General features: G+C 40.7%; 1 protein-coding gene across 1 annotated transcript in view; it reads left to right on the top strand.

Annotated features, from left to right (window-relative positions):
* Positions 1-17537, top strand: part of CACNA1C (calcium voltage-gated channel subunit alpha1 C) — a 754651-nt gene that overhangs the window by 496446 nt on the left and 240668 nt on the right.

Below are 17537 nucleotides of genomic sequence, written 5' to 3'. Positions count from 1 at the left end.
TATTCCATTTATTCCATATAGATCGAGGCATTTTTTTCTTAAATGAATCCCTTACTTTAGAAAACCTAACTCTGATGTGGGTCCATTAAAACACACTGGTCCCAGCTCCTGTAAACAGCTGAAAAACATCCACAGCAGCCAAACAGTGAAATGAAAACAGGCTACACAGAGAAAGCAATCCCTTGGCCATCTGAGCCATCCCCCAAGGTCCTGGGCTGGGAATCAAAATACATTTGCAGCAGAGGAGCCAGGTGATCAAAGAAGGCTAATCCCGGAGGCTTGCAAGGTATGTTAGCCAATGAGATTATCTCTACTTTCTGTGTTTTTCCAAAGAACAATCAAATGCATCAGTGGAATGTTTAAAAAGTTCTATTTGCAATTTCTCTCAACCGTCTCCTTCTTTCATGTCAAATGGGATATTTCCGGCTTCAGAAGCCCTATTTATGGACAGGCTGCACGTCTTCATGAGAACTGGTTTTTCCTAAGGGTTGGGGGTGTTCAGCTCTCTGAATCAGGCAGAAGAGCATTGAAGAGATATTGTCTATCCAGGTATCAGCCATGTGGACAGCTCTTCTTTGACCTCTTCCTCCAGAAGCCTGCCCCACTATGGCTCAGCCCCAGGCCCTGAATACAGAAGCTTTGGGCACCAGCATCAGCTCCAACAAAGTACAGCCCAAGTTGCTTCTGGGTGTTAAGTCAGCTTTCAGAGAGCTCCTCATTCCACTCCTCCTTGACCTATTGGTGCAACCTGAACATAATTTTAGATTTGTGTGCTGAGATTTTTCCCTCTCTAGTCAGCTCCATCAGATCTGGCCCATACTTAAGACTGGGCTGAAACCAGACTAGCTTGGAGATGGGAGCAGAGGACAGGAAAACAGAGCAATCCACTGAACACTGAACCTTTATCATGGAAATGTGAAGGACCTTATATTAACCTGTTCAATTCTTTCCATACATGCACAGAATAGTGAAAAGATCTTCCCAAAGTAACCTAATTAACCAACATCAGAGGAGGGCTAGAACCAGGTCTCCTGGCTTTCAAACCAACTCTCTTTCCTTCCATACAATACCGCTTCTCAAAAAGGATTAGCTGGTATATAACTGTTGATTGTCGTCAATTTTTACACATATACAAGGTAGAGGAATTTACTAGATAAATGAAGGCAAAAGTTGGAATGTTTTCTTTACAGTGGGACCCCCTGGGCAAAGTTTGTGGCCTGTCTTAAACTCAAAAGTAAATGTGGAGCTAAGCCACACAAATAAATTTGGAACAAATTCTTTCTACTTGACCTTAACTGTTTTAGGGAATCTAGGAATGGAAATAGGATACCGTTGACCCTTAAACAATATGGGGATTAAGTATGTTGACGCCCACCTTGTGCAGTTGAAAATTCACATTAACTTTTGACTCCCCCAAAATTTCACTACTAATAGCCTACTGTTGACCAAAAGTCTTGCTGGTAACATACAGTCAGTCAACACATATTTATATAGGTGTTACATATACTATATTCATATATATCCTTATAATAAAGTAAGCTAGAGAAAAGAAAATGTTATTAAGAAAATTATATAGAGGTATGCCTAGGTGACTCAGGGGTTGGGCATCTCCCTTTGGCTCAGGACGTGATCCCAGAGTTCCAGGATTTTGTCCTGCATCGGGCTCCCTGCGGGGAACCTGCTTCTCCCTCTGTCTCTCAGAGAGACATATCTCTGCCTCTCTCTGTGTGTCTCTCATGAATAAATAAATAAAGTCTTTTTTAAAAAAAAGAAAAAGAAAATCGTATAGGGAGGGTGCCTGAGTGACTCAGTTGATTAAGCCTCTGTCTTTGGCTCAGGTTGTGATCCCAGGGCCCTGGGATGGAGTACTGAGTTGTGCTCCCTGCTCATCAGGAAGTCTGCTTCTCCCTCCCCCTCTACCCCTCCCCCACTCTCTCTCTCTAATAAATAAATAAAACTTTTTTTAAAAAAAGAAAATCATATGAAAAAGCCCCCACATTTAGAGTCCTGTTCTGTATTTATAAAAGAAAAGTGTATCTTTAAGTGGACCTACATAGTTCAAGTCGTATTGTTCAAGGGTCAACTCTATCTGATGGCCAAGATCCAATTTCCCTTCTGTGAAGCCTAAATTCTTTGGGTTTTCTTGGTTAGTCAGCCATAACTCACTAAAGCAAAATCAAGGAATGAGGAGGGTGAGAATAACTTTGAACATGATTGTAAGGAGCTTAATATGGTGTTGGTGCAGCCAGTGTGTCAGTGATAGGAACTATGAGCTGATTCCAAACTTGCAACCAAACTATCTAACAAACACCAAAGAGTGGACAAAGGAATCTTACCCTCTTATGTATGTGTTTATTAGGAGCCCACACTTTCAGAACACTGTTCTGGGTATAAGGACATATCATAAAGAACAAATATGGTCCTTACACTTGAGGAATCTATGTTATAAGAGTGTATCAGTCATCTTTTGCTGTAGGAACAAACAATCCCAAATTCTAAATGACTTAAAACCAGAAACATATATACCTGGTCATGTTACATAAAGATGTTGCCCAGCTGCCATGTTTCTGGGCTCAGCTGAACTCTGGGCTTGGCCAGCTTCTTTATATTACCTCATTCTAGAGCCCAGGTTGAAGGAACATCCAGCAGGTAGGCCATTTGTTCTCATGGCAGAGGGCAAATGCTCACAAAGGGACAAAGAGCTATGCTATACAAGCATGTTTTAGGCTTTTGCTCAAAATGGCTTATATCATGGCTACTCACATTCCAGAGGCCAGAGCAAGTCACATTGCTATCTTTGTCCCAGGGGTAATGGGACACAGAAGTATACTGTATCTACAGAGAAGCATGGGTGAATAATTGTGAACAAACAGTACAGCCTAACACAAAAAGATTCAGGAGTTTGTTATTAACATAAATAGTTCCAGCTATTACTCTAGTACAGTAATTAGAGGTGCATATGGTTTAAAGTCACTTGTGCTTCAATGCATTAAAAAGGAGAATCAGATTAGATACAGTAGCTAGGGTTTCACTGTAGAAATTTCCTAAAGAAGATGCCCCATCTTCATATGCATTTAATTAATAGTAGAACTGTATTGTGGTGGTCAGGAAGAAGTAACATGCCTTGGAATTCTCTTATCAAGAAGATGAGGACATGATACAGAAACTCAAATATAAGGCCCTAATATTACCTGCCATGCAGTCCAAGAAGATATCTTTGTCATTAAAGATGATCATACTGAGATGATTTTGCAGTTGTGGGCAGCCTTGCAGGTGGCTTCATGCTTACACATAGGGCTAACAACTCTGTCTGTTTTCCATGGACCACCCACCGAGTAGCTCTTTTTGGAGTTTAAAGAAAGGGCTGATCCAGCCTGTCGCCCTCTCTCCTGGAAAAGTGTCTGTGTGACTTTTAAATAGAGTATGTAGACCATGGTGAACAAGTACTCTGTGCTACTTTGGTTGATATCATCATCTAGGAAAATGTCAGCAATATCTCCTACCACTACAAACCTAGACAAATACCTCCTCCTTCCATTTCTTAGAACTTTTGGGTGTCTTCTTTCATATTTTAGCAGAATTCCTTGAAACAGTTGCCTCTATCTATTGTCTTCAATTCTTGTCTTCTCATTCTCTTTTAAATCCACACCAGTCAGGCTTTCTCCTCCATTACTTGTCAAGATCACCAGTGATTTCCACATTACCAAGTCCAGTGGTCGGTTCCCTGGTGCCATTGTATTTGATCTAACTGCAACGTTGGATACAGCTGATCATCCCTTGTCTTTGAGCCACTGTCATCATTTGGCTACCGAGACACTTTTCTTTCTTAATTCATTTGCTTTTCCTTATCAGAATCACTTGCTGATTTCTCCTCACATCCTCATCCTTTTAGCACTGGAGAGCTGCAGGCTCAATCCTCAGACCTCTTCTCTATCGCAGGGATACTTGGTTCCCGGTTATCATGTCCAGCCTCCTGACATTAAATATAACTTATGTGTCTTCTAATAACTACAAACTCTATGTCACCGGATCAGATCTCTCCTCTACACTCTAGACTTGTATACCTACCTGCCTAGTCCATTTCTTTAATTTGATTTCTAAGCATCTCAAACTTACCACATCCATAACAGAACCTCCAGTGATCCCAAAGTCTTTCCTGTAAAGTCATCCTTCTAGTGACTTCGGCCAAAAATCTTGAATTTATTGCTTTCTCTCACCTGTTGTATCCAGTCCCTCAGAAAGTCCTATCAGCCATATCCTCCAAGAAACTCCCTATTTCTTTTCACCTCCAGTGCCAGCCACCAGATCTCTCACCTAGATTATTATAATAGCTTCCTAACTGGATTCTCTGTTCCCACTCCTGCCCTTTGCCACAGCTTAGTGGTAACAGTAGCCAGCATGATCCTCTTAAAACAAGTCCTGATAAAATACATGTCACGGCTTTGCTCAGAGCCCTCCAGGTCTCCCTAACTCACTGAGTGAGAGCCAGAGTACCGCAGGACCCTTACACGGTCTCACCCTTCTCTCTTCTGACCTCATTTCCCTCCACCCTTCTCTTTTGTCCCTCCTTGCCAGCCTAGTGATTTCTTTGCCATGCCTCCAACATTCCAAACCCACCACCAACATGGCATTTTCACACTTGCTCCTTCTAGTGTCCGGAATGCCCTTTCTCCAGCTCTTCCCTGGGCTGGCCTAGTCACCACCTTTGGTCTCCACAGAAATGTCATCTTATCAGAGAGGCCTGCTTTCCCCCCATCCCATATCAGTCATTCTCACATTTCCTATGCCCCTTCCCTGCTTTATTTTTCCCATTTCACTTGTCACCATCTGTCATACTTTATGTTTACTTATTTATGTACTTTTTACCCCTTGCCTCATGAGAATATAATCTCCATGAGGACAATTTTTGTTCATTTTGCTCCCTGTTATATCCTCAGCATCTACAGTGCCAGATAAATCTCTGTAGAATGAATGACTATCTCTACTCAGCCACCTCATGGCTGAGTGGCAGTGCTATACAAAGCAGTTACTAAGAACTAACCAGCTCACTAGAATTCTAATGCTAAACAACCTTCCTTTTATATATGCCTCATTTAGCATTTCCAGATGGTGTTTATTTCTTCTATCTTATTTGATCTTGGTGACAGTTGTGTGATATATGGATGTACACATAGATGATATGTATGTTATTTCTTGTAATAAATATGTTAGTTGAATGGTTTGTAGGATATATAACTCTAAGCCTCAAAAATTGCTCTTATTTTTTAAATTTCCAAATGTGTATTAAATGCCATTGGAATTTTTTTTAGAGAGGGAGAGTAAGAGAGAAAGGGGGGAGGGGCAAGGAAGAGAGAATATTTAACAGGCTCTGGGGCTCGATCTCACAACCCTGATATCATGACCTGAGCCGGAATCAAGAGTCAGACATTTTAACCAACTAAGCCACCCAGGAACTCCATCACTGAAATCTTAAGATCACAGATTATGGAGTGACAGAGATGATTGTAAGGGTACAAATCATGTATTAATTTGTTCAACAAAACTTACTGAGTGCACACTTGATACAAGATTTTTCTAGCTGTTACAGCAGATGCAAAAATGAATCAGATGCTAAGTGTGTTCTCAAACAGGCTGAAATGTAGAAGAAAAGATGTTCAAACTAATGATGGTATGGAACAAAATTTGGAGAGTCCTCTTCCCCCTGCCTCAGAAAAAAAGTTTAAGAAAAACGTGATGAGGTCTATGACAAGTATGCTTTGGAGAGCCATACTTTTGGGAGTGGGGATAAAGAATCAGGAAGGCTTCTTGGACGAGGTTACATTGGGATAGACCCTGAAGGATAAGTAACTAGGAGGCACGTTCTAGAAAATTATGAAAAGAAAAGAGAATGACTGTGGGCCTGGAGTTGTACACAGTAAGGCTTTAAGTTTTCAGATGTAAAATTAGTTGACTCTTCCGATGCAATACTGTGTAATTGAAAGGTTTGTCCATTTTGTTTCATTAAGACTTCTACAATTAAGGAAATCAGTTCCCACTGCTTGTGAGGCACCACTCACCCCAGCAGGAGTGCTGTGAGGCATGCATACTGTTCTGAAGGGTAGGCCATATGGAATAAACATTACACAGTGAACGTGAACAATAACGAGGGTTGTGATTAAATATTTGCAATGTATGCCACAGGAGGGCATTTGTTTGTGGAGCAATAAGCAAAGGGCTATTTCCTCCTTTGTAATCCCATATGCCCTCCTGGAGAAGAACTCTCAGGAGTGGATTGAATAAAGAGAGCAGACATAGATGGAAGTGAGAAAGTGTTTTTTAGATTTGTGAGGTCTTTCACAAAAACTCTTGATTCAACAGTGAAGGGGATTGAGCAGTCACCTCCATGCAACACAAGCACCAGCCTTAGAAAATAGCATCCATTGACCGTGAACATTTATTGAGCACTTTTTGTGAGCCAAGCCTAAACAAGGCCCTGGAGGCACAGAGATAAATAAGAAACTGTCCCCATCTGTTAAGATATTTGAATGCTTTAGAGACTTTTCATGGGACATGCTATCCCTATGGCATGAGTTTTTGTAAGATTAGCTCTTTCTCAGTTAAAAGTGTCATTTCTGGAATCAGAATAGAAAACATTTAGCTATTGAACAAGGGTTTGCTTCCTAATTGAGAAGTGAGAAGGAGCATTAAGGACCATATGTGGAGAAAGGTCAAACCCTTTCTTCCCATTTTTTCTTGCTCAGATTAGAACTGCTTCCTGAAAATAAATCAACACCAATCAGCCAACAAATATCTGTTGATTGGATACCAGGTAGAAGTTGCCAGAAGAGATAGAACATAGTGGTTTTGAGCGTGAGCTCTTGAATCAGAATTGGTTCTTGGCTTCTGCACTGATTTACTCTGTGACCTTAAGGAAGCTACTAAGCCTTTCTGTGCCAGTAAATGGAAATAATTGTTGAACCTATTTCATATGTTGTTAGAAAAACTAAATGAGTTAATACATGCAAAGCACTTATACAGTGCCTTGCTTTATAGTAAGTGCTCATTAAATGCTAGCAGTTACTTTATATTATATCCTGTCACATTATATTACATGAGGCATATAAAATAGGAGTACATGGCAAAATCACTATCGAGACAAAACAGACATATTTTTTAAATATTTTATTTATTTATTTTAGAGAGATAGAGTGCAAGCAGGGAGGGGCATAGGGGGAGGGAGAAAGAATCTGAAGCAGACTCTGCACGATCTAAGCCAAAACCAGGAGTCAAACACTTAACCCAATGAGTCACTCAGGTGCTCCAAAACAGACATACTTTAAGTGGTAAAGAACACTTAATTGTTAAATAACAACATGAGACCAATAACTACCAGAGAGGCATTATGTTCCTTAGAGGTAAATTCAAGGATTGAGTTTCCCAGGGACTGTGGCGGCCTAGGAAAGCTTTATGAGGAGACAGTATTTGAAGCAAGCCTTAAGTTTTTGGTAGAAGATGTAGGGATGGAGATAAAAGGACATTCAGGGTGAAAACCTCGTTCATCTGGGTCACCAGGGCAAGCCAGCCCAGGTCGGCACATAGGTCTATTCGTGGACCCGTCCACCACAGAGAAGGAAGTAGCAAGAGCCGGTGTGGCAAATCGGCACAGAGCAAACTGCAGTCCTGAACGCCATGCCAGGAAGGCAGTTTTCTAAGCAGACTCAGTTCTTTCTCTGCACTGAAAACATTCAAAAGACTGCACTGCAGAGAGACAGCAAAATGCCTCGGGAGCTTCCTAATTGAGTATGAGAACCGATGGCAAGTGTGGATTCCGGGGAGATTCATTAACCCACCCTGGACACAACTAGCTGATGGCAAAGCTGGGGTCGGAACCAGACCAAAGCAGCCTCTTATTCTCCCACCCTGCCCAGCCTGCCCTGCTAAGTCCAGGGCATCCTGCTCTCTAAGCACTCTGCCAGAGATCTTACACTACACAACACCTAACACACTGCTTTTATTGCTATTGGTAGGGTGGATTCTTGACTTAAAACTTCCTGCTGCAAAAGTTAAAAACTCACCGGAAGTGCCCAAGTACCCAGGTGAACCATACTCATCCTGTAATGCAGTTTTCCCCCAGAATGGCTTCTCCCCTCCCGGGGATTAGTAACTGTGAAATTGGCCACACTGATGAGCAAATGCTGCCAGTTAATCAGACCCTTTGGGGGCATATTAGAGCTGCTAAAAACAACTTTTCTGAGTGTTTTTACACTTTGATGGTTCAAAAGAAGTTATGCCATCCTGCCTGAAATTTGCTTACGTTGGGCTTCAGTGGATTTGCAGTCACCATTATTGCTCCCAGGACAGTGTTCCCAGGGGATGTCTGCACTGCTAGGGAGGGCTCAGACACCAGAGATGGTCCCAGGAAAAGCTCCCTCACTGTATTTAAGGACACCTCATTGTTTCAGATTCAATGAGGGAAAGTCGGCCTAGAGCTGATATTTGCAAATCAAGTAACTCAGCCCCTGAAATTTACAGATTCTGCAAACTGAGTCCCAGAAAAGATCAATAAGTCAGAGCAGAGACTCAAGTGAATGCTGTTCTCTCCTCATCCCCTGCTCTTTCCTCTGCCTGTCTCATCACCTTCCTGGACCTCCCTTTCTTCTGGTTCATGTGACAACCCCATAAACTGCAACCCCATGTTGCAGGTGATGCAGGAGAGCTCAAGCCTGATGTGGGCAAAAGACTCAGATTTCAGCCCTGCCTTCACACTCCACCTAGCTCAGGGACCTTGGGTGGGTCAGTTCTCTCTGGATCTCTGTTCTACCTGTAACTTGAAGGGCCTGACCTGCCTGGCCTCTGTCTCTTCCGCCCATCCACATGTTCTTTCTCTCTGCACCGGCCAATGGCCTTTGCCAGGAGCCGGCCTTCCTGCCTCTCTACTCTCTGCTCTCTCTTCTTTTTCATTTCCTTCTTCCCCTTACTTTTTATTTTATTTTTAAAGATTTTATTTATTTATTAGAGAGAGAGAGAGAGAGAGAGGCAGAGACACAGGCAGGGAGCCCGATGCAGCCCACGCAGGGAACCCGATGTGGGACTTGATCCTGGGTCTTCAGGATCACGCCCTGGACTGAAGGCAGGGCTAAACCACTAAGCCACCCGGGCTGCCCTTTCCCCTTACTTTTTAATTTGCTTTCTCTGCCTTTTCATCCCTTTTGTCCTAAAAGGATGTCTTAAATGTCATGGAACCTAAAACCAAAATGAGGGACCTTAAACCACTTAACGAGGCTACTGCCCATCCCACTGCCCATCTCATTCAGAAATGCTTTGTGCAGCATTTTCTAGGTCTCTTGTCTGCCACTTTTTAAAAATTTTTATGTATTTATTCATGAGAGACACAGAGAGAGAGGCAGAGATACAGGCAGAGGGAGAAGCAGACTCCCTGCAGGGAGCCCGATGCAGGACTCGATCCCAGAACTCTGGGATCATGCCCTGAGCCAAAGGCAGACGCTCAACAACTGAACCACCTGGGTGCCCCTGCCACTTTCTTTTATTAAAACAGGACACCTTGTTCCCTGCATTCCTCTCATGGTGCCATTCCTGAAGAATGTCTAAGTGGGAAGTGACATTAGATATCTGGTCCAAGCAAGTTTCCATTTTACAGATGAGAACACTGCAGCCAGACATCTTAAATGGCTTTCTCAAGGTCACACAGCTCCCTGGTGGCAGACAGACAGGATTCAATTCCTACGGCACCTCTAAGAAGAATGAGAGGAGTCGTGATGGGACCCTCTGGTTTTGTATAGTCTTTGGAGCTTACAGAGCTCCCTCACACACATTAGTTCACAGTCACCCCAAGAGGGAAGCCTGAGGGAATGTCAGTGCTCCCTCCCACTTCCCTGCTCTGGACAGCCTGCTGGCTTGTGTTCACTAAGGCAGAGCAGACCTTATGGAGGACAGCTAGAAACAACGTGGCCTTTTAACATTACAAACATAGTCTGCTTTGCTTATGAGGAGTCTGAAGTCTGCTCCCTGGTGTTGGCATGCCTTGCCTACCAGAAACAGAATAGAATTTAGAATAGGATCTCATACACTCTGCCCCCAGTCCCCAAAACCTCTCATGTCCAAGGCAGCTGGAAGTTGATGCCTACCCTCTCCTACATCACCCAGCATGATTCCACTGCAAAACCAGCTCCCTCTGATTTGGGAGCTCTTGACCTCTCCCTTCCAGATGCCTCCAAAGGGCCCACAGAATAGGAAGTCAGGGGCATGGTCACAGTCCCAGCTCTGCTGCCAGCCTTTCTGTTCCCTGCTTCACTTTGCCTTAGTTTCCTTATCTACAACGTGAGATTAGTGATGGACAGGGATGAGGTTTTACCCCTAAAGCCCCATGAGCTTCTAGCAAAAAAAAAAAAAAGACTCTTTTAAATCCACCTCTTGAAGAGAGATGTTATGGATGGCGATGAGCCATGGCATCATAGTTGTAAGAAAAGGATGATGACCCAGATGCAGCAAAACAAGTTAATTGTAAAAATGAGCATATTTCAAAAGTTCCAGGCCCTGTTGTCATGGAGTTTTACTAAGAGGTTATTGAATATCAATAACAGTATCTGACTAAACCAGGAAAATCTCTATCATTTGCTGTTCTACATACAGTAGCTGAAAAACTAATAATGACAACAAATGCCTCCAATCACACAATAACTTCTCATATTTACTGAAGTAAAGCACAGACATTCCCCCAGTGATGAAAATGTCCCTTTTTGATTTAAGAACAAATGTAGGCGGTGATAAATGTTAGGGTTACCACCAACTAAAAGCAATATTCGGCATCAGTGCAAGGCTTTCAGACTGCAAGAACTTTATTGGCTGATTAATCGGCCCAGTGGTCCAGGAAGGCAGGGACATTATCCCTAATTTATAGATAGGCAAATATAGTCCCAAGTGCTTCTCTCAGAGTAATGAACAGAGATGGGTTCAGACTATTTTCCGACTCAGGAATACTCCCTATAGGACTCGGGTCTCTGTTGTTTGGAGGAGGGCACATTTTCCCATCAGGGGGCTCCGTGTGGCTTTCAAGATTGAGGACAATTGATAAAGTGCTAGTTTATTTATGTTTTGATGGTTGGTGAACCTCTTTGTTTACAGGAGCTGATGAGAAATGGTATCATTGCCACCTAGGCATTTGTAAGAAAGTGGGAGGTACTCTAGGTCTGTAGGTGAAGAAACCAGGGATCTAAGTCTAGCCAGCAAGGTGGCCTTAATGCTTAACCTCTGACCTTCAGTTTCCTCATTTGGGAAATGAAAGGGTTAAGCTGCACTAACCCTAAAATTCTTCTGAGCCATATCATCCTGTGCTTCAATGGCTTCAACAGCCATACCTGAGAATTTCTTTTTTAAATCACTTGTTCTAAATATAGTCAACAGGGCATGACCTTTGGCAAATCCCTTCACTCTTTGACCTCCCAATACATTAGCAATCATTGGCGGGAGAATATGTCATCTAGTGAGTCAACAATATTAATAAAGCGCTGATCATGTGCCCAGGACTGTGGCAGGTGGTGCAGCTCACAAAGGGAGAAACCTTCTTAAATTCAGGAAGCTCCATGATTGATTTTCTTTTGTGCTTGGCCCTTTCCTGGAGATCCCCAACCCCAAACATGAAATATCAGCCAGCAGTAAGGTGACAGTAACCTAATGTGAAATAATGATAATAATAAAGGCCACTTAGGCTTACAAGAAACCCATGTTCTATAAGGGCTGGAAGGAAAAATGAGGAGGGTAGAAAATGAAGATATAGTGAGGTCAGTGTCCCGTGAAATGATCAATAGACAGAAAATGAGCCCTAGGTACCTGTTATTCTTGGTTTATTCCCTCCTGCTGATCCATGACAATTAGTACGTGAGGACATAGACAGTGGAGTCCCACTGCTAGGTTCAAATTCCCAGAGCCACCACTTATTAGCTAAATGCCTCAGTTTCCTGATCTATAAAATGGGGGTTAAAATTGCATTTACCTCATAGATAAATGAATGCTCATAAAGAATTTAGAATTGTGCTCAACACATAAGAAGCATTCAGCAAATATTAGCTATTAGTATTCCTGTGGGTCCAACTCTCTACCTACTTCAGGCTCCAAGTTGGACTGGTTAGAGGAAGAGGAACTTCTACAATTCATTTTTTAAAATTAACTTTAATGAAGTGGAATTTATATTCAATAAAATTCATGCATTTAAAGTGTATAGTCGCAAATGTAATAACAATAGAATTTCATTTACCCAACCCCCTGTCCTGTGTGATTATTATACATCTTTTTTATTTATACATATATTTGAACCCCATCCTACAGTGTCAATATATTTTTTTTTGCTTTAAATAGTCAGTGGTTTTTTAAGTAAATTATGAAAAATGTAAACATAATCTTTTATATTTACCCACTTGCCTGTCATTTCTAGTGCTCTCCATTCCTTTCTATAGATCCAAATTTTCTTCTGATATCATTTCCCCTCACCCTGAAATACATCCCCTAGGATTTATAAAAAGCAGATCTGTTGCTGCAGAATTATCTCTGCTTTTGTTTATCTGAAAATGTCTTTATTCTATTCTCTTTTTGAGGAATATTTTAGCTGGATATACAATTCCTGTTTGACACATATTTTTTTTTCTCAGAACTATAAAGCTGCTGTCCCTTTTTTTCTTTTTTCTTTTTTTTTTTTTTGGCCTCCATTGTCTCTGATGAAAAGTCATTAATCTTCTTATTATGGTTCCCCTATCCATGTTTCTTTTTTTTCTTGAGTTCTTTCTAGATTTTCTATCTTTGGCTTTTAGCAGTTGACTACAATCTCTCCCATGGGGATTTCATTATATTTTTCCTACTTGGAATTTGCTGAGCTTTTCAGATTAAAGGCTTTCATCAAGTTTGGGGAATTTGGGGTCATTATTTCTTCAAATATCCATTTTTTTAGATTTTTATTTATTTATTCATGAGAGACACAGAGAGAGAGAGAGGCAGAGACACAGGCAGAGGGAGAAGCAGGCTCCATGCAGGGAGTCCAATATGGGACTCAATCCCAGGTCTCCAAGATCACACCCTGGGCTGAAGGTGGCGCTAAAGCGCTGAGCCACCAGGGCTGCACTATCCATGTATTTTTTTGCTCCAATCTCACTCTTCCCTTTCTGAGACCCCAATTACACTTATGTTAAGCCATTTTATATTATCTCATTAGTTCCTGAGGCTTTGTTCGGTTTTCTTCAGTCTTTTTGTTTTGTTTTGTTTTGTTTTTGGTCTGTTTCATAGATTGAATAATTTCTATTGATTATTCTTCCAGTTCACTCACTTTTTCCTCTGCTGTCTTCATCTTCATTAAATGTATTCAATAAATTTTTCATTTCAGTCACTCTTTATAAGAACACCATTTGATTCCTTTTTATGATTTCAATTTACCTGTGAAATTCCCTATTTGTTTTCTCTTTAACACCATGTACTTCTTTAACTCTTTCATTATATTTTCCTTTAATTCTTTAAACATTTTCTAAGATGTTTTATAAATCCTTGTCTGCTAAGTCTGACATCTGAGCAATCTCATTTTAAGTTCCCTGTTGAATGACTTTTCTTGATAATGTATCACAGTTTCCTATTTCTTTATATAGCTAGTGATTTTCTTCTGAAAACTGGAATTATGAATAATAAGTTCTGATCCGTTCTGAAAGAACTGATTTCTGTCTTCTTACTAAGGTGTTGATTATTCAGCAGGCAGTTCAGTTACTGGCTGATCACCGTGAACTTTTGTAAGCTTGGCTTTTTTGCTTCTTGGTGCAAACTGATTAAAAGCCAAAGCCCTCCAACCTCCAAACCCCATTTTCCTTTCAGATCTTGTCAAACTTCCTTACAGGCTTTGTCAAGAGTTTTCTTACTGTAAGGTAAGTTACTTATCCCAGGTGTATGCTTTTGGTGTCTCAGATGCCCAGGGTATTAATGGGCCTACTATGGCAGGCCCAGAATGCCATCCTACAGACATTGCTCTTTCCCCAGCACTGGTTAGCCTATAGTATTTTTTCTGCTTTTTTTTCCTAAAGATTTTATTTATTTATTCATAGAGACAGAGAGAGAGAGAGAGAGGCAGAAACACAGGCAGAGGGAGAAGCAGGCAACATACAGAGAGCCCGATGTGGGACTCTATCCAGGGTCTCCAGGATCACGCCCTGGGCTGCAGGTGGCGCTAAACCGCTGCGCCAATGGGGCTGCCCTTTTTTCTGCTTTTCACCCTGATAGTCCTCATTGGTTTCACCTTGCACATGTATGACCCAGCCCTCAGCCATGGATGCATAAGAGACCCCTACACAAACTTCTAGTGCTCCTTATCTACCTAGCTGCCTCCTCTTTGATGTCACATGACAGCCACTACAGCTGCCTAAATTCTGATCTGATCTCTGCCTTCTCAGATCAGTGGAGCTGCAGTGGTGTGTCTGCTTTGACTGTAGCTCTTGGTGCCGCAATGAGGAAATTGCTCCTAGTCACAGAATTATGGTGTTTACCTCATGAGTTTCAATTCTCTCAGGGATTACTGTCCTGTGCTGCTTTTTGTCCACTTCCTGAAAATAATTTCCTCATAGTTTGCCTACTTCTTTAATGTTTATAGTAGAGGGCACATCGGCTACTATTTTCTCCAAAATGGCTAGGAATGGAAATGTGCTTGATTTTTAAATCTCAAAATTGGTGACTAATATGTTGGCAGAAGTAAAGTATTCCCTAAACATTATATAAATGTTTTCTTATATATTTCTTTATATTATATAATATAATTCTATGTTATATTATAAAAGTTATGTGTTAATTCATTTGTCACACATTTATTGAGGAAATATATATCAGGCACTGTGGTAGTTGGAAGAAGAAAAAGTACTAAAATCTTTCTTAAGATATTTAGAAAATAACTCAGCAAAGTTTAGATCCAGAGTGGGCTTTCTCATCCAATACCCTCTTTTAAAGATTTTTTGAGACCTAGACCCAAAAGGTGACATGGCTGCCAAGATCACACAGCTATTATAGGCAGAAGAGAAAATAGTCTGGCATTTTTTCCCCTGGTAAATCTGAAATCTCTCTAAACAAAACAAAGCACTGAGCATAATGCTTAGAGATGTTCCCCTCTATAGAAAATTTGATCAGTGCCAAAGCCTCTATTGATTCATTTGTGAGTTTAGCCAAGAAGGGAAATAAATAAGTCTGGAATCCTAAGAACATTTTGTTTGAGTTTCATAGAAAGATTGACTTTAGCATACAGAGCCACCATAAGTTGGCATCAATAAACAAGTTTGTTTCTTTGTTAAACTCTACCTCAAGAACAGCTAGGGAAGAGAAAGCTGTGAGTTGCCTGGGTATAATAATGTTTGTTGGAAAAAAGAGATATAATCGGGACTATCTTAGTAACTCATCCAACTTGATAACTCTATAGTAATCATGTCTCATTTGTCGCCTGAATCATGGAGACATTTTTCAATTTTCCTAAAAGCTGTACCTTTTACACATTTCTGAAAGGAGTAAGAATCAGCAGTGTCTGTAACCAACCATCACTCCCTCCTGTTTAATCTTATTACCAGTTATTTCACTCTGTATATAGCCAGTTCACAGAAACTTCACTCAAATAAGCTCTATCCAGAGTCTGGCACTAAGAGAATTTGACTAGCAGAGATTTCCCAACCCTTTTTAATATGTCCACATATTCAAAGACCCAGTTAGCTGGATCTGGGGTGGTAGTGTCTCAGTACATAGTCTTTCTTATGAAGTACAGATCACTTTTCCTTTCTGAAATGCCACATGAGGTAGTTTGGATCGACTGTCCTACTGAGTACAACTAGAAAGGCTGAACAAAATATTCTAAATCTCTTCTGAAACTTGAAAAAAAAATGCCTGACAAAAACAAATATCAATCTTCTCTGGAAAAGGATACATCATCAAAGTTCTCAAATTATTTTGAAAAGCAATTTTGCAAAAATAAGGTCTAACCCACAATACAAAATAACTAGACACACAAGGAAACAAGACAACAGGAATGAAAATGAGTAGAAACAGTGGATGATAGAAATAGTCCCAAAGGGGACTCAGAGATTGGAATTATCAGAGATAGACTTGAAAATAACTATATTAACTATATAAATTAAAAAATAAATAACTGTATTTACTATATTCAAAAAGATCAAAGACAAGATTGATCATTTTCCAGAGAACCATAAGATTTTATATATATATATATATATATATATATATATATATATATATATAAATTTTAGATATGGAGAATACAATAGCAAATATAAAACATGCAGTGAATGGATTTAGCAAAGATTTAGCACAGCTGAAAACAGGTCAGGGGAAAATACTGAGGATGAATCACAAAATTAAAAGAATGGGAAATACAGAAAAGAATGCTAGAGATTGGAGAATAAATGCTGAATTTTATGAAATTTTTTCTCATCTATTGATAGACTCAAGATTTTTTTTTTGTAAAAAAATACTTTTTGACATGCCACTGAAGTATAATGTAGTGGCTATCTAGATGTAGAAGGGGGTACTACCAGTGGGGGCGCGAGTAGGGCTCCTATAGAGCTGGTGATGTTCTGTTTCTTGACCTGAGTGATAGTTCATTATATGGCTTTATTTTATTTTATTTTATTTTTAAGCATTTTGTTTTTTTGTTTTTTTTAATATTTTTTTAAATTTTTATTTATTTATGATAGAGAGAGAGAGAGAGAGAGAGAGAGAGAGAGAGGCAGATACATAGGCAGAGGGAGAAGCAGGCTCCATGCACCGGGAGCCCGAAGTGGGATTCGATCCGGGGTCTCCAGGATCACGCCCTGGGCCAAAGGCAGGCGCTAAACCGCTGTGCCACCCAGGGATCCCTATATGGCTTTATTTTATGATAGTTTATATCTTGTAACCTTTTTCTTTTTTGCACTTTTCTGTATGTATGCTGTATTTTACAATTTTTTCAAAGAGGTTTAAACCAAAAGAAAAAGTGTAGGCCCAGGCAGCTGCATCATTGACAAGTGCCAAAAGAAGTCTGTTTCCTATTCTGCCTGTAGCAGAAAGATAATAATTTGTCACCAGTAGGGAGGCAGCATTTACAGGGATGGCAAATCATGATCCCAAAGACTTCCAAAGGATTAGAGCTATCATGAGAATGATACTGTTGAGAAGGATTGCAAGGCCCCAACTAGGACAGGAGGAAAAGAAGCCATGATAGATAACAACATCTGCCACAAGGCAGGGTCAGAGAGTGATGCAGTATATCTGCCATTCTTGTCTAGAGAGTAGCTAACAGTTGAGGTTTTATTTATTTATTTTTAATAAATTAATTTTTCATTGGTGTTCAATTTACCAACATACAGAATAACACCCAGTGCTCATCCCGTCAAGTGTCCCCCTCAGTGCCCGACACCCATTCACCCCCACCCCCCGCCCTTCTTCCCTTCCACCACTCCTAGTTCGTTTCCCAGAGTTAGGAGTCTTTATGTTCTGTCGCCCTTTCTGATATTTCCCACACATTTCTTCTCCCTTCCCTTATATTC

The sequence above is a fragment of the Nyctereutes procyonoides genome, unplaced genomic scaffold (assembly GCF_905146905.1).
Source record: "Nyctereutes procyonoides isolate TBG_1078 unplaced genomic scaffold, NYPRO_anot_genome, whole genome shotgun sequence".
Taxonomy (NCBI): domain Eukaryota; kingdom Metazoa; phylum Chordata; class Mammalia; order Carnivora; family Canidae; genus Nyctereutes; species Nyctereutes procyonoides.
This window is presented reverse-complemented; position numbering and strand designations above follow the sequence as displayed.